Below are 23,370 nucleotides of genomic sequence, written 5' to 3'. Positions count from 1 at the left end.
GATGATCTGACTGGAAGAAACAGTGAATCTGCTATCAGCAGAAAGAAGCTTGGAAAGATGGGGGGCGGGGGGAGGAGAGGGGCAAAGGAAAACAAGCACTCAATTATAAAACTTTTTTTTTTCCCCCAGAGAATGAAGGCGGCAATCTAACAGTTGGGGCATTTCTCATGTGGCCACTAGGAATGCTGGTATTCTTTCTGGGAGTCTAAAACAATGGCCAGGATCGATGTGACTTCCCGAAGGTACCAGGAAGTTTCCCAGGGCTCCAAACCAATACATCAAGTTCCTGGGAACAGCAGAGTGCTGTCGCTCTGCAGTTCAGAAAAATTTAAAAGCATCTCACTACCATCCTCTGGAACAATGTGACCCCAACACTTTCCGTTTTTATATTGCAAAACATTCCTTGTTGTTGTTGTTGTTGAAGAAAGCCCGCTCAGCAGAAGCTTACCTTATCTCCTTCCTGTCGCTGGGAAGGGCAAGAGCACTTCAGGTAGGAAAATAAAGATGCTACTAATAGGAAGGGCCCGTGGAGGAGCAGGATGTACCAGGGACTCACCTGATTTATGTTCACTAATAGCTTCTATGAGGAGAGAAACAACGGTGAGCACGAATTGCATCACATGTAATGTTTTGCTTCAAAGAATGCTTTGCCTCATTTTCCTGCAAATGAGAAAGGGCCCAGCTGACAGCCTTCCTTCTGATTTATAGGAAAGGTCATCTAATCCCAAGTCAGCATTTTGCTAAATATGAAGTTGGTCCCATCCTCACCACCCCTCTCCCATTCCCTTTAGGTTTTCTGTGTATCTAGAGGCGGGGATCTGTATCTATCACAATAGCAGTGGAAATGTCCTAGGGACTATTGCTCAAGGTGATCCAAAATTTTGAGGGGAATAGTTCAGGTCATATATCTACAACTTTCATAATTACTTTGAGTATAAATATGATGATACTATATATATGTCATGCATGTGGCTAGAATATTCATGAAATCACACAGTAAATACTATTTGGACCAATGAGATTTTCATCTAGTATTTATGGTGTTGCCAAAAAATGAGACCAGATTCTGTAAAATACAACAATATTAGGAAAGTAGAACCCATTTTCCCTTACTTCTGAATTTTAAAATATTTTCATATAATATTGGTTTTAAAACTGCATAGAATTATTGCATATAATTACGATGTTTTTTAAAGTATATCCCTTTAACTGTAAATAATGACCTATTTCTCCTTCCAAGTACTTAATGACATCATTTTCAATGACCAGAGAACCTCAAGGATAGACAACAACACAGTCTCAAAACAACTGCCTTCCTCAGAGGCAGAACCAAAAACAAACAAACAAACAAACAAATCACTGCCACCAGAGATACCAGAAAATAAATTAACAGAAAGAGATATTTACATCTTCTCAATAAAGGTGCATCATCAGAAAGCCAGAACATAAATAAAAGCAGAGGAAAAACCCTTGCACTTGCCCACAAAAAATTTCGCTGAAGTGTCCAGAACCTCAGAGTCTGTAACACTTTCTATATTAAAATAGTATATCACACCTGCCAAAGACCAAGGTAAAAGTAGAAGGTCACTGGAGATCTTTGCTACTGTGTGACTGTTTGCCCAAGAGCAAAATTACCAAGGAGTATGTCCTGTGATTGGGACATGGCAGAAGAGGTCTGGTACGGTGGTCCGGCATGCGCACTGTCAAAGTCACAAGTAGGAACACCAGACCTGTCCAGGGAACTTGGAAAGGTCAGGTCAAACCAAGCTTGCCACGAAACCTCAGGAAAGGCCCACACTGTCTGCAGCTCAACCCGGTGCTATTATTATTCCTCTTCGGGTTCTGAGGGCTTATTTTCAATTCAAAGGGCTATTCTTAAAATTAAATTGAGCCCATTTGGAAAGCCAAATTTCACGAGACAATGTATTCCGAGACAATTCTTCACCCTGTACAAATGTGTTCCTTCTCTTGCTTTCCCTTGATCCAATTCCATCAAAGCAATTCGGTTGTGCAATTCTATTAAGACCATTATTTGTCTTACATTTGACATATCCAGTTGGCTTGTATATCGGCTAACCTGGGGGGGAGGGGAAAGAAACCTTCCCCGAAGGTACCCCAGCCTCATATGATAAATCAAAGATTTCCCTTTGATATCTGCTCTGATATTTTGTTGATTTGGACCTCAGAATGTCTTCTGATTTCTGGGGTCATTTTACCCTTCGTAATAATGCCATTGTTTTGTATCAGAACAAAGAAATCTCTATAGATTTCTAAATAAGTTCAGTTTTAGTATCACTGAGCTATGCTAATTCCCTAGCACCTGAGAATTTTGGTTCTACTCCAAGAAATGGTCATCTATCATGTTTAACTTGCTTTTCAGATATTTTCCATGTTAAAAATATAGGAGTTTACTCTTTCAGCCGTGCAGAATCATCATTTTACTTCAGGTGCCTAGCTGCCATGGTAGGCATCCCAGTCTGCAGAGTAGACCAAGGCTTGCTCTGGTACCACTCTTTCCTAAAAAGAGGAGCCTGAAAGTGGGGTGATATTTTGCTGAAATATATCTCTGCCCCATTTCCCATCGTGAAAGACACTGGTCTTCAAAGTAGGTTATGGACACCCCTAAGGATGCCCTGAGGAGGGTGAGGCTGGTAATAATAGATCCTCAACTTCTCTATGCACACATTCCTAACACTGGTTTTCTCGAGACAGTATGCCTGAGTCATATCACTCGTTGCCCCTTTCACAATATCTGGCCAATCTTACCTTGGTCCATTTTCCCAAGGGGCCAAATTGGGTAGCTGAACAAAGAGAGAAAATGAATGCTCTTTGAAGCCAAAGTCATCTTAACCATCTCCCAATAAATGCATTTTCAATAATAATTTTATTTTTGTGTATATTGTCATAATTTTATGTATTTTGTCATAATTTATAATAAATGCATGCTTTCTGATCCATGTATGAATAATTATAATGATAAGTGAATCGAGAAGAAAAGTATTCACATTTTAAAGCCTTAAGGTGGTAAGAGATTTTTTTTTTTAAAGATTTTATTTATTTATTTGAGAGAGAGAATGAGACAGAGAGAGAGATCATGAGAGGGGGGAGGGTCAGAGGGAGAAGCAGACCCCCTGCCGAGCAGGGAGCCTGATGCGGGACTCGATCCCGGGACTCCAGAATTACGACCTGAGCCAAAGGCAATCGCTTAACCGACTGAGCCACCCAGGCGCCCCCAGGTGGTAAGAGATTTTTAAAAATTTAAATGTATATAGTTATTTTGGGGCTAGAAAAGTAAGGTGAGGTGAAAGACTTTCAAATATAATAATATATTACGTTGGAATACATTTCTGTGAAGGAAGACCAATAGAAAGATGACTGCTAACACAGAAAGAAATGATGCAAAATTTCCTACTGTTACACAAAAGATTCTTCATGCATTTTTTTTAAAAGATTATAGTGGGACCCAAAAAAAAAAAAAGATTATAGTGGGAATCAAATTACTATGGAATTCATATGTGTTGGATACATTCAAAAGAGTCATCTTAAAGTTTATTTTAAGGTGTCAATATTTACCAAATAATGGAAATTACATCCTTTGGAACATTGAAATATGTAACGAAAAACTTTAAGTGACAACGTAAAAATGTGAAAGGCAGGACTTAATCTGCAGAATATTATCACAAAATACCTAGGTATGTGAGAGAGAGAGAGAAGGCTGCAAGCATCCATACCTGCAGGGTGACTGACCAATCATCTCTGACACCCACCTAGGGCTTGAAATACTGTGGCTTTTTAGTCTAGAAAGATTAAAGAATTTTGCATTGGCATTTCTGTTATGTCAAATGAGCCAGTACAAATAACTTGACAAGGCCACCTTTAGTCAATTTCCACTAACTATAGCCAAGCCAGAGGATCCAATGCGACACAACTCACCTTTGGCTCAGACCCCTGTAGTTCTAACAACACCCACAAGGGGTACCATACTAAAAGAAGAGTGAGCAGGACAAAGTACAGGTAAAGCCAACTGAAACACCAAACTTACAAAGGAGAAATGTGGCCCGGAACTTCTGCATTCAAGGCCATTTAAATAGATCAAGACAGAATATTTGCTAAAGAGCAGGGATGAATGCAGTAGTCTCACTTCTTTCATTTCTGAACATCTCAGCTTAGCTCTTGGACGCTTGTGGTAGAAGCCTGAATATATCAAGTCAAGTAAACTGAGCCCATCCCAGAGATTTACCCCCCTTTCCCCCCCACACACACACTCAGACTCCTTTGGATAAACACACAGTTTTTATCCTTTCTCACCTCTCCTTCTTCTTTTCTCCCTGAGGGTGATCTGTGGTCTGTGGATGATCTGCGAGCATCAGGAGGAATGGGACAACATGTCTGTGAAAATTCTTTGTCCACGCTGGCCTCTGCTAAGATGTAATCTGCCTCATCTGGGTCTCAATATTCCATACTGGAATCCAGTATGAAGTCTGCGATCCTGCAATAGCCTCAGATGGCCAGGACTCTCTGAGTCCTTCTCAGCCTAAGACAGGATCAGGCAAACGTATGTCATATTTCACCAGGGAGATTCCATATTCCATACATGGTTTAGACTCATTGAGACTCACCTGTGAAGTGGGGATTATATCAGACATTCTTTTAATTTCTGTAAATCAATGCCTTAACATCTAAAAATGTCTATTAGCTGTTCCCAAATAAACCTGGACTCACCCAAAAACATCTGGAAATTTTAGATAACCCCAAACCATGTACTCTAATGTCACAGTGAACATGAACTCCGTGGGAGTGCCACTTTCAAAGATACGTATCCATTCCTAAGATCGCCTATCCTTGCCTTTCCCATTCTTTCCCACCGAAACCACAATCCACGTGCCTGCCCCCAGTTCTGCTCCCTCACTCTGCATCATGTAGGCCCTCAATGCTTCCCCCAAGTGTCCCTGAGTAGCATACTGAGTTCTCCCCAGGGGTCTGTGGTCTAACAAAACTGTAAAACTCTGGTTTTTCTCTCTTCATCTGCATCTGGCCACACCCAAGGTAAAATGCTTAAAACAAAGATGGGGTCAGTTTTTCCAGGGTCCCATGGCTGGGAGGGAGGGGTGCATACCTAAAGAAAATGTTCTATTAGAAAAAAGAAATTGGGGAGGGGAGGGTTGAGCTGCCAAACAGTACCCAGTCCAAGTAGAAGGAACTGAGGTGGAGACCAATTTCACATTCCTTACAATGCTGTTGGGCAGACAAAACAAAAGCCTGTGGGCTAAAATTAAATAGTGAAAAGAAACAGGTAAATTAAGCAAATTGGTCGTTCACTGAATTGTCTTTCAGCAAATTAACCTAGAACGGACATAATTGGCAATAAAGAAGGAATGGAATTTAACGAAGATTTAGTAATTGTCCCTGAGGGATGACCTAACAATTGCAAATGTTGGATGTCATTGTAAACAAGCCTTTTAAAGATCCCTTTTAAAAGCAATACAGTGAGTGGCTAGAGCGTGGCAAGCAGAAATACATACTCACAGGACAAATGGGAAAAGAAAAAAAAAAAAACTGTCCTAATGTTACACAAATGGGTTCTAGTGGCTTGGGATAAATTTCCAGTGACAGCATCATACATGATTCAAAAAGTGCTGTATCTCAAACAACTTAGACAGAAGTGAAAGTGACATGCCTCCCAAAACTGCGTTAGAGAATTCAAAAAGTGGCTTTAGCGATGATGAAGACGTGATGTCAAAGATGAATATGAAGACCACAGACACAGTGAAAGCAGGAAAAAGCATGTCTCTGCATTCACACTGTTTCACATAATGTGATTGGGAACATGGAATATATGCCGACATAAAATATCATATCCAGGCTCTTGTCTGTTTCAACTCTATCTCTCCAGGTTTGTTTATTCTTGTTTGGAAAAAAAAAAAAAGAGAGAGATCTTCTCATTGAGAAAAGAGAAAATTGGGGTCACTTTACAGATGGAAGTTTATAGCCCGTGGTGGGAGTTGGGAAGGGGCCACCCTTGTAGAAGCCGGAATGACAAAGCGTATGACGTGACCTGGAGAGCCAGCTCTGGGGAAACGGCCGCTTACGCTGCTGGCAAGATGAAGTTGGGTAAGGGGAGAGGAAAGGACGTTCCAGGTAAAGTCTGAAGCTGGTAGAGTCGTCCTCCGGGAGGGAGAGGCACAGTACTAGGAAACTGAAAGGAAGTGGCTAGAGCAGACAGAACAAAGAACAAGGTGAGGCTGGAGCGTCCAGCAAAGGACAGACAGCACAGAGCCAGGGAGGGATGCTAATCATCCTGCTTTCGTCTAAGAATGAAATGAAGACAATAAAGAAGTGACTGACTATTGCAGGAGAGGCAATTGCAAGAGATGGTGGCATCTTAGTAGACAAGAGCCAGATCCCAAGCCACACAAGGAAATGCATTGGCAAAAGGGAGGGAGTCTGAAAGATGCCTCCTAGTTTCCCTATCACCAGGATGCTGGTGCATTTCACAGAAAAGGGAAGAGTGGAAGAGAACCAGCGCTGGGTAGAAAAAAACCACAAGGACACAGCATAATGAAGTGGAGTGAGGCTTCCTTCCTTTGCCCCTTTTCTTCAGTGGGAACATGGACAATATCACATTAATGTCCTGTATATTACAGGCATGGAAACTTCTATGTTCCATGTGCTGTGTCAACAAAGGAAAGTTCCAAAATACACTTTAGAATCACCCAATTTGTTCCATGGGATGTGGAGTTTACAATAATGGTCACCTGACCTGGGTGGGAAAAAAGGAGGTGCTTCTGGTGGATTGAAGGAAGCCTCATGGTCACCACCATGTGATGGTGCTCTGCTGGACACCATTGGATCAAGAGGCTGATCCTGAGATCCTGAATCCAGCGAAAGGTACTAGAAAGATTAAAACCATGACTGCTCATCAGAGAGGACCTCCTCCTACTGGACTCCAAAGGACAGTACCTTTTTTTCAGAAGAGAAGACTGGTTCTGATACAGAAACCTGGTGCACAAAAAGGAAGTGTTCCTGTCTGTTACCTGTTCTGATGGCTTCACCATCAGTGTGGTTCAGTGTTTGTCCTCCAGGAAGAATACTGTACGATGGAGCCTTGGGAACTGATGGATAGTGTCTTTGTCTACACCACTGGAACCACATGGTGGTGAGCCAGCCCTAACACCAGGGACCAGCACCCACGCCGAACCCCAGGCTATATCACTCACACAGATGCTGAGCAGACAACTCCCAATCCAGAGAAACACACGGATTGGGCTGCCTTTTCCTGTGGAAGGAGGAAGGGAGAAAGCGCCTCTCTGACACATTCAGCAACCAGGGAGTTAAGTGTTCTGGGCCATCTTCCCTGTCGTGCAGGTAGTGACAGAGTCAAGGAAGTCACCATGGATACATCTGGCTGCATCTGGCTGAATTATTTGTATTGAACAGATTGCTACAGGGTGTTTTTATTTTTTTCTGGTCTCATTATGTGTGTGTAATGCCAATTAAATAACAGGAATGAAAATTAAAAAGGAAAATATCTGCCCCTGCTGGGTTTAATCTCATTAGTGCAAAGTCAAATGATTAGTCCTAAAAAGGGCTCCAACAGGCAGCAGGGACCACATTAAAGTTGCAAGTGTCTTCTGCATCACGACGAGAAAATGAATCAGAATTGCTCACTCTGTGCAAGAGCACTGGAGCCGTTCCTGTAATAAGATCATGGTAGGGCTTCGGTAATATTGTGTCTCCACCTAAGCAAACAACAGGGAAACTGCCTTGACACATCCCCAACTTCGAATCCATAATACAAAATTGCCATGTCGGGCATTTTAAGGACAGGTGTCACATCTCCCTGGGTTGACTGTGAACCCCAAAAGATGCTTACTTTATAGTGCTTGTGGTTTATGTAATCTTCATGCATCAGACTTTTTTCCTAATTAACCAAACCAGTCAGCTATAAATTTGCCAGCAGTGCTGGGTAGCTCTCAGAAAGAAGAAAAAAAAAAATGCAAAATGCAAGGGTCTGTCCAATTTAAGCCTCAGAGTGCATTTAAAATGAAGGCCTTGAGCAGCTGGGATGTATACCAGCAGGCTGCTGGTCCGTAGCTAAGCCTCAGGTGGAATACCAAATTCTCCCTTCCTTCAGAAAGTTTGAGCAATGTCAGCTACAGCTGTTTTGAGTCAAGATGATTCAAGCAGAAGTGCTGGAATAGAAGACTGTGCAAAACATGGCCAAGCCCAGAGTATTTTCTTCAGTGACACACTGACAGGTAGCTTTACTTTCAAAGTGCTCGTATATTTTACCCCATGTTCCTTCTGCCCTGAGAAGCAGAGGAAGCAAGAGTTATGCCAGTAATTCCGGTGGAGAAAGGAGGCACAGACACAGAGCCCAGACAGACTGATCATCTTCAGTGACGGCCTCACTGGGCTCGCCAGCCCGAGGAAGCCGGCAGACACGCAGAGCACGTGCCAACGCCTACCTGGAAAAAAAATTCCACCTGGGATGAGACATGAGCGCCATGCCGTTGCAGGGTGCTGAAAATGAATTACTTTCCTACCCAGGACAGAGAAAACTGGACATTTTCCCAGCCCCTGACTGGTGAAAAGTAATCCTCCTGATCCAACAACCTTTAACAGGGGTCCAGAGTTAAGCCTCTGGGGTTCTCTGAATCCCCATAATTACTATGCAAAAACGTGGAGTGTATGTGTGTGTGCATGCACACGTGCACACACGAGAATTCATAAGGATAACTTCCATCAGATTCTCTACCTCTATGACCCGGGAAAGGTTAAGAATCCTGGTCTCTATAGATGAAGGGGACCCCAAAGTAAGTATGTTGATGAGGCTGAAAAAAAATTAGAACTGTCTGCCTCAGTGTAGCATTAGGAAGAGTAAAGACAGAAGAGCCCTGGATGAGACACCAAGATTCTACTCATCAAAACTGGAAGAGGGTCAACTCTTAAAAGCATTGGAAACCCTGGGAGGCAAGACACTCTCAAGGGGAGGCAGTGCTCTATAATGGGAAGATCAAAGAGTTTTGGACTTAGCTAGATGTAGATTTGCCAACGTCAACCATGTGATCTTGGCCAAGGTATTCAACATCGCTTAGGTTCAGTTTCCTCCTCCTTGAAACAATAAAAATACGAAAACAACCATTCCAATTACTCAGCATTGTTTCAAGGATTCAGGTCAAATTCTTGGCAAACAGAGACCCTCAATAAACGCTAGGTCATTTCCCCATCCTCTGGGCAGCTTGATAAAGGATAACAAGAACAGGAAAAGAGGGAAGGAGGGAGGGAAGGGAAGAGGAAGAGAGGAGGAAACAAAGAGCTGACCCTGCCCCTGACCTAGAAAAATTATAAGGAATCAAAAGAAGAGGGTCAACATGTAGCTGGACAAGAGAAGAGAGAAAAGGCACCCAGGGACTACACAGAATGAAGCAAGCATGGACAGAGCCTCAGATATCCTTGGACCAGCCCTGAGACATGGGAACTTGGACTCACATCCAAACCCTGGGGTTCCTAGTCCAGTACTCTTTCCATTATTTCTCCCTAAATCCTGCTCCTATATATCTTCATTGTTTCATTATTTGCATTCTGTCCCTCTCCACTTAACTACATGACTAAACACAGTTTGCAATGAAATGAGTAGATCTAGTCTCTGTAAACAACAAAAGGTAATGTGCAGGTATCTTATAATATCCATATCACAAGCCAACTATCAGAGCAAAATGAATGAGGCAGCAAAGAGACTATCAACACCTAAAAATAATGCCATGTGGATGGTGGTCTCCCATTATGAGGAGAGGACTCCATGCTGAAAAGACACTTGGCAGGTACCCTTCCTCCTCAACCCAACTGTGGTGGCTGGGGGTCGTCCGGTAAAACACTGCCTGCTCTCTGGGCCCTGGACTCCCTAGGGCAGTTCTGATTTTAAGTTATATAATGTGGCAGGTCTCTTGAATTCCTTAGAGAGCCATGGAAACTAGAAGGCCCTTGACATTGGGCCTCACAGCAGTTCCAGGCTAAGGAGCTGCCCCTGGGTGAGTCTGATGATGAGAAAAATCTCCCCTTGACCAGGAGAAAGACATGGGGGAAAGCAAGACCAGGAGCCTTCACGGCTTCTCAAGAGGGTAAAGTAGGGCCAGCACTGAGATACAGACCAAGAGCATGTCCCCACACACTGTTGGGGTGGATTTATTTTTCTTTGTCAAGATAACTGTCACATGATGACACATGATCACTTATAAAGCTTTAAAAAATAAATAAAATAAATGTACAACTCTCCCTTACCTTCCTCTTTCCATATTCTGATAGGGATTTGTTTTAACCCAATCAGGATGGCATACTTGGACTTCATCTGCACATCTCTTTAAATATTTCTTCCTGAAAATAATCAAATTGGTCCATCAGTAGAATAAGGGACAAACTGTGTTTTATGACATATGATGGATGGATGGATTGAAAAAAATACATCCAATCAACATTCACAGTCCTAGCTTATTCAGAGGAACAACAATAAAACTAATAGCTAGGGTGCCTAGATTAATTAGAAATAGCCTAAGAGTTACTCACATTCTTCCCTAAATATATATATCAATCCTCACCTCTCCCAACTCTTACAAATGCACAGAGGCACACACATGCCTACCTTGGAATTAAAGTGACCTCGAGGCAGTAATGTGAGAATGAAGACAGCAGAGGGACAGAGCCTAAGAAGGTTTAGATTGACCGGAGAAGGAACCCAAAATCACGGAATTCCCTGAGAACTGGGGTGGAGACAGAGGGCAGAATGGTGGGCAGGGTCTGCCAGCAGGTGTAAAGCTGACAGAAACCACAAACCAAGGGGCAAAGGATGGAGGGCAGCCCTATGGCCTGTCTCCACACAGCCTCTAAGAATAATGGGGTGTGGGGGCCATGTTTCTTTCCCCTTTCTCGGGCTGCCCTAGTCTTGGTACTCTGATACACTTGGATATTTCCTACCAGGTGAGGCTGAGAGAAAGTCACTGTTTTACATTTTGTTTTGTTGTGTTTTTCCACACAATACTCAGAAACTTTCCACTGGATCTGTTCTGGTGTCTGACATGGGGAAAATCTCACATTTGATGCTTTCTGATTTGGAAATAGATCTTCTGAAAGCAGATGAGTATTTTCTCCCTTACACAGAGCAGGTGCTAAGGAAATACTGACAGGCCTGGTGGGATGGGAGGTTGCTTTTGTCCCCCAACCTTCCAACATCAGTGCAACTACAGTCTATACGGAGCCAAAGAGGATCCCTTTGGCCCCACATGAGATTTTTCAACAGAAATTCCCCCCTTGGCAAACCCGCCGCAGATTCCAACAAGAAAAGGACTGTGTCACATTTGGTGGCCGAGAACAATGAGGTCTCTATACCCAACGGTGAAATGGCCCACCAGGAAATGCCAACGCAGCTGGAGGACTGAGGCCCCTCATCAATGCTCTGAATCCCTTTTGGAAACAGGGGATAAATTATATACCAAGTAAACAATGGGGAATTTATCCAATGGGCAGCATCCGGGGAAGAAGCAGCGGTCTCGGGAATCAGCCTAGGCCTTCACGGAAGGAATCACCATTTCCAGGGCCACTCCACATGTTTCTGGGGTTACTAAGCTGAGCAGTCACTGACAGACTTGAAGCCTGGTGGCCCCTGGCATGACTTAACAGCAGGTGGCTAGGCTCTGTGCTAATGACAACCACAAACACAGCGCTTCTGAAACTATTTCTATTTTATTGGAGTACAGTTGACACACAATGCTACATTATGTTCAGGTTCCACCACACAGCACTTTCTGAACGCATGAATGCTCAGGACTATTTCCAGCGTATGCTAAACACGTACTGGATCTACAACTTCGGTTACTATTAACTTACTTAATTCTCACAAAACCCATACGAGATAGACCTTGTAAGGCACAGAGAGGTTAACTAACTTGGCCAGAATCACACAGCTAATGAGTGTCAAAGCCATGACTCGAAGCCAGTCCAGCAGTCCGATTCCAGAGGGCCTCTGGACTCCCTTGGACGCTTTAACCTACCATACTATTTTGGGGTCATTTGCTAATACCAAACTTGCATGTAGATCCTATTTCGCATCCTACTTATTCTCTAAAGCACTTTTTTCAGAGGATAATCTGTGAGTAACTTAAAAGAAACTGCTTTAAGAAAAAAAAAAAAACTTATTGCCTAGTCCTGTTTATTTTTCCCAGGAGCACCATCTTCTAGAAGAGGAACATTGGAAATAACCACACATCACACACCTGAAGCTATCAGGCCTCAGAACATAACACTATTAAACCATCTCAAGGTGGGTTAGTACTCAAACATTTAATGTTTCATTACTGGCAACTTTAGTTTCTATATAACCTTCTTTGGAGCAAATATGAACATTTTTTCCCCTGGAAGTATAAAGTATTACATTTAACATGTATCGAACATAGCCCCATTTTTCCTACATTTCTTTCATCTGCAACAATGGTCTTGAAATATGAAATGCATGTGCTCACTAGGGAACTGCAGAAAATTAATTCCCAGCAAATTTTGTCAATGACTGTCACTCACTTTCCACCTTAAAGGATTGTTCTGTTGTTGTACAGACACATCATTAAGCATTGCTGTGAAAGGAGATAGATAACACATTCCTACTTTGCAGGACTCAAGTCTAAGGGGAAATCAGATCTTGCTTAGTATTGTCATAGTTGCATAATTGTCCTTAAAACCCAGCTGTGAGTCGTGTTCCTACACGCAGTTACATGTGACCCAAGTCTTTTCTGAGCTGAGTACGTGAATACGCTTTCCTCTGGCTCATTTGCATGACCGCTGTTCCCAGGTTCGCCATTGGGCCACTTCGACTCATTGGCTTCACAGACAGCTCTATGTCTTTGATCAGACCTAATCGCTCCTAGATAGAGCCTCCTTGAGGGCAGGAAACTTAGAGTTTTTTTTATATACCTCAGGATGGTGCTTGCTTCGGCAGCACATATATTATATACCTCAGGATGTCGGTATGTAAATACTAGGCACTCAATAAATAATAATCAAATGAGTAAATTGCTTCACTGTAGTAACAACGCATGTTTTAATGCACTGCTCTATTTTTCTTGTCCAGTGATATTTTGCTAAACATAAGACAAAGGACACAAAGTAACTCATTTCAGCCTGCCATATGACAGTTGTTTAAAAATACCAGGAGCAGATGAGAGAAGACACTCCTCTGGTTACATAATTGTTTTATAATGATTACTCTGAGTTCCCTGACCCAGTTATCCTGGCTTTAGCCCTCAAGATGGGCTTCCATGCAGTTGAAACTCTCCCAGATTGATCAGGAAAGAACAAAAAGTCACAAGAGAAGTAAAGCCTCAGCTCTGAGTGATAGCCTTGGCTACCAACATCAGGAAATAAACTCTGACTGTAAAGGTTTCCAGGTATCCGAGAGAGAGTCTGGGAGGCAGACGGGACACTGAAGGCGGGAAGGGCCATGGGAAAGGAAAGGCATTTGGCACCTAAGGAACAGATGGACCTGGACATTTTCCACCTTCACCATTTGTTCAGGTGAACACAGAGAATTTTGTAGTCTCATCAGCAAATCCAGAGTCTCTAAACATCACAAAGAGCACATTAAACTGTCGAGCTGTTTCATTAAAAATAATGGATTGCATTCAATAATAGGCCCCAGAAAACGTCAGGGATTTTGATTTAATCTGAAAGGACTGTTGTCATGGCTCTCACCCAATTATTAATTGATTGTCTGTAAACAAAGTCCAGAATTACCATCATTATCCCAAACACCTACTCTATCGTAACTACAAACCCAAATACAAATTGGTTGGTAAAATCTGCATACGCACAGAAAATGCACCTTGGGAGTTGAGCCTCAAAATGTGTATTCTAAAACTTTAAACACCACAAATGTTTTCTGGGTGATCAGATCTCACACATGAGATAAATTACCGAGGAGCATTCCTTACCCTTCCAGAACTCACAATGGCATGAAAGCAGAAGAGAAAACTGACTATAAACTTTTGCTTCAAGCCCTACTCCACCCAACAGAAGTACCAAGTTAATCACAAAATACAAAGGGGTGCAGCATGATGAGGTTTTTTATATCAAGCAAGCTTCAAAACATTCATCTGGACATCACCATAATCCTTGCCAGCAACATACACACCATTTGGAGACCCTGATGCAAGTGTATCTGCTTTAATGAATAGGAAAAGGGTCATATAGTCTGAGAGCCACCTTTTCCTACTCCCATGTCTGTAACAAGACAGGGAAAACCACCCGAGACAGGAACTCCATCTGAGTCTGAACTCTTGAGGGCGGATCCATAGAGGAGCATCGATCCCAGTTTGTGACCGAGGGCGGCAGTAACTCACCGAACAAAACAGCCAGCAAGAGGAAAGCTGAACGGTTAATTACAAGGCTGGCTTCTGAACCTAAGGGGAATCTTAATAGACAGAACTAATTAAAATCAATACTCATATGGTAATCATGAAAAGAAAAAAAAAGGGGGGGCTCAAGATAAATTTTAAAGTGGAGAACAATGAACAATCTCCATTCTTCATGCCCATCTTGCTATCCGGTTTTACCAGCAAATGTGTACCAACAGATAGTCTTTCTGGAAAGGCCTAAGCATAGGTGGGAAAGAGAACATATATAGGAGCCCACCTGAAAGATTTCTTGAGCCTCTGGGAAGTGTGGCCAGAAGTGGTCAGGGACACAGCATTTTTAAGGACGGGGCCATGCTCACATTAAGTGTTCTGATGCTGAAAATGGGAAAGCTTCTGGCTGTATGACCTTGGAAAATGTGTTCAATTTCTCTGGGCTCCAGTTTTTTCATCTATAAAATGAGAGCAGAAAAAGAGATGGCCTTTGAGATCCCCTCGCTTGGGTGATTCTGGAATACCAGATCTCAGAGATGCAGATAGGAGCCTAGAATATATGTTCAAAGAGAATGATACAAATAATGGCCATCCCCTTTAAAAAAAAAAATAATGTTCCTTGTTCTGATTTTCCTTGAAAAAAGTGAAGTGCGTCACATTCTGTTCCCTCTGAATAGCTTCCCCCAGGTTCATACTAGTGTGTGACCTTCAAGAGAAATGCGGAGTTTGGTTTTGTTTTCAAAAAAAAAAAAAAAAAATCTTTGGCAAAATGATATACGGAACCTTAAAATCATGTGCCCAAACTTGATTATAACTGCATTCTGGTTTCTCTCTAGATTGTGGTGGCACTATTCATTACAGGGCAGATCCTGGTAAAAGGCGAATCTTCCCAATACTGCAAAAATTGTCCTCATAAACGATTCCAGGGTCGCTGAAATAACATTTCAGTTCTTTTCCTTTTCAATTTAATAATATGTACTCATGCCAGCCAAGAACAGTTCTACATGGCCATTTAACAGGAGGATAAGAAATCATTTTGACACAGAGTGGCTGTGAGTGCCAGAAGGGAGAGAAGGTTTTTTCTTATTGTATTATTTATTTATCTTTTAATTGGTTTTTTAATTGGTCATCCATATTCATGGTAAAACATTCAGATAATACTAAAAAGAAACACAGTGAAAAGTTAAGTCTCCCTTCCACTCCTGTCCCTTAATACCCCTTCATTGGATGTGCCCACAGGGATGGTTATTGCCATTAGCCTCTTATGTGGTCATCCAGAGATGCAAGTGGCATGCATATCTAGGACTCCTTCTCTTTTCAAAACACAAATGTGAGCACCTTTTACCACTGGTGTATCTTCTTTTTTTAACTTAAACTTAAATCTGAGAGAGTGTGCCTTATCATTACATGCCTCATTATTTTGAAGGCACATATTTAATTCTATGGATAGATATACTTTATAGAATTGGTTTCTTATCAATGGGCATTTGTCTCCACTCTTGTGCTATTACAATCACTGCTTAAGTAAATATCTCGGGACATAATACTCTGTGCATATGCAAATGTGTCCTTGGGAGAGATTAGAAAGAAGGCATTGCTGGGCCAGAGGTATACGCATGTGTGATTTTGAAAGATACAGAAAATGGTCTCTGAGAAGGTTATACCCATTTAAATTCTCATAACTCAAGGAGGAGAGTGCTGTTTTCCCCATCTCTGTCAACATAGTCTATTATCAAATAGTTTTAATATTTTACCTACGTGAGGGATGAAAACACGTTTTGTGTTCTTTGAAATCCACTTAGGATGAGGAAGGTTGCCCATCTTGTCATGTGTCTAACATGTGGAAGCTAACGGTGATGACCAGAAGAGTGTGTCTTGCAGACCTGCAACCAAAGGGTCTGAAAGAAACCGAGGGTCCCAGAGGCCGCCTTCTGCTCCCAGCCAATAACCAAGCATGGCAGGGACACTGAGGCAGGCCTGTTCCATGAGACATCTCCAAGGGTGGCTTTGGCCAAGGACTCTCCAAAGACCCTGCAGAAGTTTCCTGAGATGGTAGGATAGCTTAAGACACTTTTGCCTGAGCTTTTTTTCACTTAGCATCACACTCACATCATGGTCTGAGAACTGGCCCAACCTCTCCCAGCTCCTTCCCATTTCCTCTCAAACACATTTCTCCTTGCACATGTAATCCGTCTTGGCATCCAGGCCCCAGGGGATCTGGACTAATACATTAACTATTCATATTCTTTGCACATCATGCTATTGTCCTGTTGGACTTTTCTTTATTGACTTATAGCTGTTCAAAGTTACTGCAAGCAATACTTTTACCTAATGACTTGCCACTATCTAATATGGATCATGGCGTTTCTAGGCTCTGACAAGTTGTTTTGCTGCTCAGCAGTCAGGCCAAAGCCACCTATTGTATGGTCTCGTTATACAAGCTTCCTCTTTCTAGGTCCTAATTTCTGTATTAGATGGGATAAGTTAGATTATGCTATGGGAACAATATCTCAATGCCTTAGCAGAAGTTTATTTCCTGGCTCACATGACATGTCCAATGCAGGTTGGCAAAGGGACTCTGCTCATGACTGTCACTCGGGGATCAAGCTGACAGGGCTTCCTCTGAGCAGACACTTCTATGATCACAGCAGACAGAAGGAAATGTGAACTACATTCTTTACATTTCTGCCTGTAAGCAACATATACCACACCCACCCATGTTATACTAGCCAAGCAAGCCAGAAGGCCATAATTAACATCAGAAACAGAGGAGCGTAATTATCCATTTTCATTGGCAAGGAGAGCTGGACATACTCACTGCACAGTGTTCTAATTAATGCAACAATTACTATCTACTCATTCTCCTCTCTTCTTCTCCTCCTGTCCCCTTCCCTACCTCACTCCTCTCCCTCTTCCTTATCCTCCTCCATTTTCCCTCAGCTAACTCTCTCTTCCAAGGCTTCACTGCAAAAAGTCTTGAGTTGACTTTAATATAACTTTCCACATCCCTTTCGATGCCAGCCCCAAGTTCCCTGTGCTTATCCCAGTCACCAATATGTGCAACCTTGCAAATTCACAGGCAAACCAAAGTCTGAAAGTTCAGGAAGAAGTGTCCAAAGTTCATGCAGATAGGCTGGAATTTCACTTAAAGGAAACCTGGAGTTTGTTTGTTTGGTCAGATTCCTGGAAGGAAAGGACTCACAAGTCCATTGCATGAGCCAAGAGTGAGAGTGCTTCCCGTTTGCACAGAACCTATGTCCTGAACCCACATGAAAGTCTGAGTTGTCAGGGCTATCCTGCCCAACCCAGAGCCATGATTTCAGACACATTTACTGATGGATGCAGGAATTTGCACAAGTGGATACCCCAATGGGCCAATCACAAGCTTACAGAAGGGCTTTTAGTAACCACTTTCAGCCAAAGGCAGTTAGGGCTCAACGTAAACTAAATAGGTTTGGCAGAAATGCTAACTCGTTCAATAAGATATCACAATTCCAGGTGGCCGTTTGACCCAATGATTAAAAATGTCCCACTTAACTTGGCAGAAAGTGGTTTCTATTAAACTTCTAAAAAATTTATCCAAAGAAATACTATGACTTAAATCACTGCCTTTAGATCCACAGGGACTTGGACACTCTGCCACTCAGCCATTTGAATTCAGCAAGAGAGGAACTTCTGTGGTCCCTGGTGCAGATCCCACATCTTATCCTGCAAGACAACATAACAATGCCATTGTTTCAGGCCTTTCAGAACAAGGGCAGCACCAGATGCCAAGACAAAAAACTCAGGTGCTAGTTTTGAGGGTTCTATAAAGTTGTGCTGAGATTTTTAGAAATTGAACTTCTCTAAGATAGGACTTCCATAACCACACAGTATATTAGTCGGCCTGGATGGTGAAAAGAGTATATCCCAAGTTAATCATCTGTGACTCAGATATCCACCTGAGCACCCAACACCCCACAGATTTAACATTTCCATCAATCTGGCCCCACACTGTGTCATAAATACATCAAAGTTGAAGAATTTTATAATGTGTTTTGGTTCATCAAAATAAACTCTTTAATTAAAGGCCTTCTACAATATCTTCTAAGCACTCTCTTCAGAACTAAAACACATCACCATCATGACAACTTGCCTTCACACTCCTCCCCATCACCTCGGCCCCCGCCACAACACGGAACGAATTTAATATGAAACCTGCCGACAACTCAGGCCTTACTCAAGCAAGTTCTGAATTGTATAATCATCTTCCTTGACCCCCCCCCACTTCTGGGCCGCCAGCCAGCATGTGAACAAGAGATGTGAAGGGTCATTTCCTGAGGTGAATGCTAAAAGTTTTTCAAAGTGATCGTGGGTGGCTTGGGCCGCCTCAGCTTCAAAACCACTTTTTCCTGTTTTCCTGTTTTCATGCTTGATTTTGTGTGTCACTGACCGGTGTGGAGGGGAAGCGAAGTTCTTTCAGCTGTGCCGGATGCGGTCTCTGTTCTTCCCAGCAACTTTCCAGCCCCCTCGCCGTGGGGCCGGCTCTGCGTCAGACAATGCCCTCCACGCTCCAGAATTAACCGCTGCCATATTCAAATCTAGGTAACAAAGACTCCAGTCCTTCCTGCTTGTAGCAACCCTGCACTCTTGACACTTTGCGCCCAAACAAATGGACTCTCCCAGGTACTAACCTACTACCCCCTTACCTCCATTACCTTAAATAAGACTTTTAAAATAGTTCATTAAATAAATCCCTTTTAACTCTGAAAAACAAACAGGGTTCTAGAGGGGAGGGGGGTGGGAGGATGGGTTAGCCTGGTGGTGGGTATTGAGGAGGGCACGTTGTGCATGGAGCACTGGGTGTTATGCACAAACAATGAATCATGGGACACTTCATCTAAAACTAATGATGTAATGTATGGGGATTAACATAACAATAAAAAAAAAGAAAAAAAAATAAATCCCTTTTAAAAGTGTCCTCATTTCTTTAATGAAATCGATTCACTGTCTCTAGATTTATCTGGAAAAATAATCATGGCTGCACATCTGGTATTTCAGTTTCTATAAATAAACCCTTACTCCCACAATATGGACTTATACTTTCATTATATGCATTTGAGACAGAAAACTCCACACTTAAGATGCATGTTTTTTTCTTAGATATTTTGTCTATTATCTGGACATGCTGTGACCAGAAAGAGAAAGGATACATGGTTTGGGCACCAAATTTTGTATATTCAGTACTGATCTACTAAGTGTGAGGAAATGAACGTAAGAAAAATGGGAAGGCAGAAGAAGGGACACTTTTGCTACTCAATAATCCTTTTCACCTAAAAAAAGAAAATAAAAATAATAAAAACCTCAATATCAAGTCTACTAAAATTTATTTTAAACAGTATTCTTAGCCTCTGGGGTGCCTGGGTGGCTCAGTCGTTGAGCGTCTGCCTTCGGCTCAGGTCATGATCCCAGGGTCCTGGGATCGAGCCCCACATCGGGCTACCTGCTCAGCAGGATGCCTGCTTCTCCCTCTCCCACTCCCCCTGCTTGTGTTCCCTCTCTCGCTGTGTCTCTCTCTGTCAAATAAATAAAATCTTAAAAAAAAAAAAAAAAACTATTCTTAGCCTCTATATATTTTTTAAAGACCTTCAATTAAAACGAGATGTAAAGAAAGACAAAATATCTGGACTGCTATTGCTTTCCTTATTAAGTCTTAGCAGCTAGTGACAAATTGTTTCTCACCTTGGGTTCCTACTCCAGGTGTGGACAGACTCCTCTTGTAACTTGCCCGGAATTCTTCACTTGAGACCCTAATGTTCCCAGTGTCCAGGGTTCTAGAGCTTCTCGAACTGCTTTACACCAAAAGCCCTTACAAATTGCTTCCATGATGTGAAATCATCCTTCTCCCCAGCTGGGTTGTTTTGATTTTGAAAAGAGCCCTAGCTAACTTAAACCGAGCGCTGAGTAAGGCGTTGAACTGCCCAGAGGGCGATGAGAGGTTAGGTGTTGGCGCCCCCACCTGAGCAGCCTACCGCCGTTACCGGAGTGAGCATGCGCAGGCGGCCCCACCTGAGCGGCCGACTGGCCATTACTGGAGTGAGCATGCGCACTGAATGCCACGTCCTCCGTGGTGGGGGCGCAGCGAGGAGTCTAGCGAGCCTGTGGCCAGGCGCTGGACCTGTGCTATGCGTGTAATCCTGTGCTCTTTTTTTTTTTAAGATTTTATTTATTTGACAGAGAGACACAGCGAGAGAGGGAACACGAGCAGGGGCAGTGGGAGAGGGAGAAGCAGGCTTCCCGCGGAGCAGGGAGCCCGATGTGGGGCTCGATCCCAGGACCCTGGGATCATGACCTGAGCCAAAGGCAGATGCTTAATGACTGAGCCACCAGGCGCCCCATAATCCCGTGTTCTTACCGGGCGTCCCCATCAATGCCAAGCTGGCCATCCTTCCTATGGGAAAGGGAAACCCTGGCGCCAGATAGTATGCTCTTATAGTCATTCACGAGAAATCTCCTGGTAGCCATTTTTATAAGCACAGGGCAGTCATTCCCATTTCTTGTCATCTGTTATTTGTAACTAGAGTTTGTTCTTTTTCTGGTTTAGATTAAGTAGGTCCTTACTCACCACCATAAGCAAAAGATTAGATACACAACTGCTTTCTGTAAGAGTCTGGAATTGTTAAAACCAGCATTCCCAAACTTAACCCTTAAAGATGTTGAGTCATGGATTGGAAGTCTCTAAACTGACATGATGATCTCAGCCCCAAGTAAAGGACTCCCTGAGCCCTTCCCAGTAACTCTCAGATGTGACTGGGAATATTTCTTCCCTACTCCCAACATTTCCCTTCTATGAAGGGTGCTAATCGGTGTAATCCTTGATCATTTGTTGGCCCAGATTCACACTCCTCCTAGAGACTGCTTAGTGTGGGGAGCATAAGAGGCATGCCCACCCCATCCCTCTTTGGTAGGCGGGCTTTATCGGAGGAAAGCACACATTTTCTTCTACTCCCCCATGGCATAAATTGTGCAGGGCCTATTCCCGCAGGGAGAAGACCGCCTCACTCTAATACTGACTTGAAGTGAATGGTTAAGTCTGCCTAATTTTGGTGTTCAATATTAACATGACCATTTAACTAACAGTCTTTAAACCATATCTGCTATATTTTGTGATATTTTGGTCTCCATATTTTCTGGTGTTTTCTTTTTCCCACCTTGTCTAAAAGATATAAAAGGAAGAGGGTTTGTTTTGTTTTTAATGGGGGGGGCAGAAACTTATGTATATAACATACCATTAGGACTTTAATGGAAAATAGGCATGTATTAATAGGCTTGGAGACTTTACAGATGCCTAGAAATAAATCTGCATTGTTATATCGTAATGACTAGAAGCATTCACCTGAAGGAGATTCTCTATACATTCAGGACTATGCTATAGACATAACTCAGCATTAGTATATTGAAAAACCAATAATACTAGATAAATGATCCATATTTTAAGCATAGTGCATTACAGAAACCCAGTATGCAAAAGAACCAACTTAACACAGATCATACTTTCCCATAGATACAATGTTAGAGCTAGATGTTGTAATCCTGCCTTGAAGACAGTATCAGATAAAGCAGAGATCTGGTCACCTAAATCTATTCAAATATTAATTTTTTAAGATGCAGGTTAAAATTATCTTTTCTAGAACCTTCACTGTGTTCCTTGAGTCAAAATGAGCCAAGATTTTTTTCTTTTTCTCAACCCCTTCCCCAGAGAGCCATCCTCCTTTCTGCCTGCTAGTATCACACCTGCCTTCCTGGTTGCTCGAACTGTCATCTCTCAACTTCCCACCATCTGGAAAGTGACAGGCAATGAAGAAGTTGTTGGTTGTTTAACTAACTCTCTACTACAGTGGAATTGTTTTGTTTTGTTTGTTTATTTGTTTGTTTTTAGAAACTAATGCATTTTTTTATTTTATTGTGTTTTGTTAGTCACCATACAATACATCATTATTTTTTGATGTAGTGATCCATGATTCATTGTTTTCATATAACACCCAATACTTTGAATTCCACTTTTTAAGTTCCACCATCAAACCTTAGAGTCACGGTTCCCAAACTGTGCACCAAGGCACCCTGGGACACCACAGTGATCTCAGGTGTTTTAAATTTTTGAGGAAAACATTATAATATCTGATATCTTTCAGACACAGCACCAACTCCTAGCTTGAGATAGTTCACACTTTTGACATTAGGTCACACTCTATTGCTTTTGATGAGGTTCACATCTTTGCAAGGCTGTTTCGGGTAGTTGCTATGATAAAAAGCAAGTATTTCATGAAAATCACCATGGAACACGAAGTGAAGGTAGTTCAGTCTGATTCCAAAGTTTGAGAAACTGGGAATTGACAAACCGATACACATATCTCATTAGTAAGTAACTGTGGGTTTTAAAGAATTTTTCAAAAATTTTTAATTCATATATACTATTTTTTTCAAATGGCTATTAAGTTGTTGAGTATAAATATGGGTTGGTTGGACCTAACTACTTAGGGTAAAAAAATGAAAAAGAAAGATACAAATGTTGGGATCCGAAGGGGTACGTGCACCCCGATGTTTATAGCAGCAATGTCCACAATAGCCAAACTATGGAAAGAGCCAAGATGTCCATCGACAGATGAATGGATAAAGAAGATGTGGTGTATATATACAATGGAATATTATGCAGCCATCAAAAGGAATGAAACCTTGCCATTTGCAATGATGTGGATGGAACTGCAGGGTATTATGCTGAGCGAAATATGTCAATCAGAGAAAGACATGTATCATATGACCTCACTGATATGAGAAATTCTTAATCTCAGGAAACAAACTGAGGGAGGGATGGGGTGGCTGGGTGATAGACACTGGGGAGGGTATGTGCTATGGTGAGCGCTGTGAATTGTGTAAGACTGTTGAATCACAGATCTGTACCTCTGAAACAAATAATACATTATATGTTAAAAAAAAAAAAGAAGAT

General features: G+C 42.3%; 1 long non-coding RNA gene across 1 annotated transcript in view; it reads right to left on the bottom strand.

Moving 5' to 3' along the window:
* LOC145722497 (uncharacterized) overlaps positions 1-23,370 on the bottom strand; it is a 167,682-nt gene that overhangs the window by 131,961 nt on the left and 12,351 nt on the right. The window contains exon 2 of the long non-coding RNA XR_014146802.1: positions 10,282-10,374. This is a non-coding gene — a long non-coding RNA (uncharacterized LOC145722497). The remainder of the gene's footprint in view (positions 1-10,281; positions 10,375-23,370) is intronic.

The sequence above is a fragment of the Leptonychotes weddellii genome, chromosome 7, assembly GCF_054177405.1.
Source record: "Leptonychotes weddellii isolate Sample4059 chromosome 7, ASM5417740v2, whole genome shotgun sequence".
In the NCBI taxonomy this organism is placed as follows: domain Eukaryota; kingdom Metazoa; phylum Chordata; class Mammalia; order Carnivora; family Phocidae; genus Leptonychotes; species Leptonychotes weddellii.
Note: the sequence above shows the minus strand (reverse complement) of the source record. Positions and strands in the feature narration are given on the sequence as shown.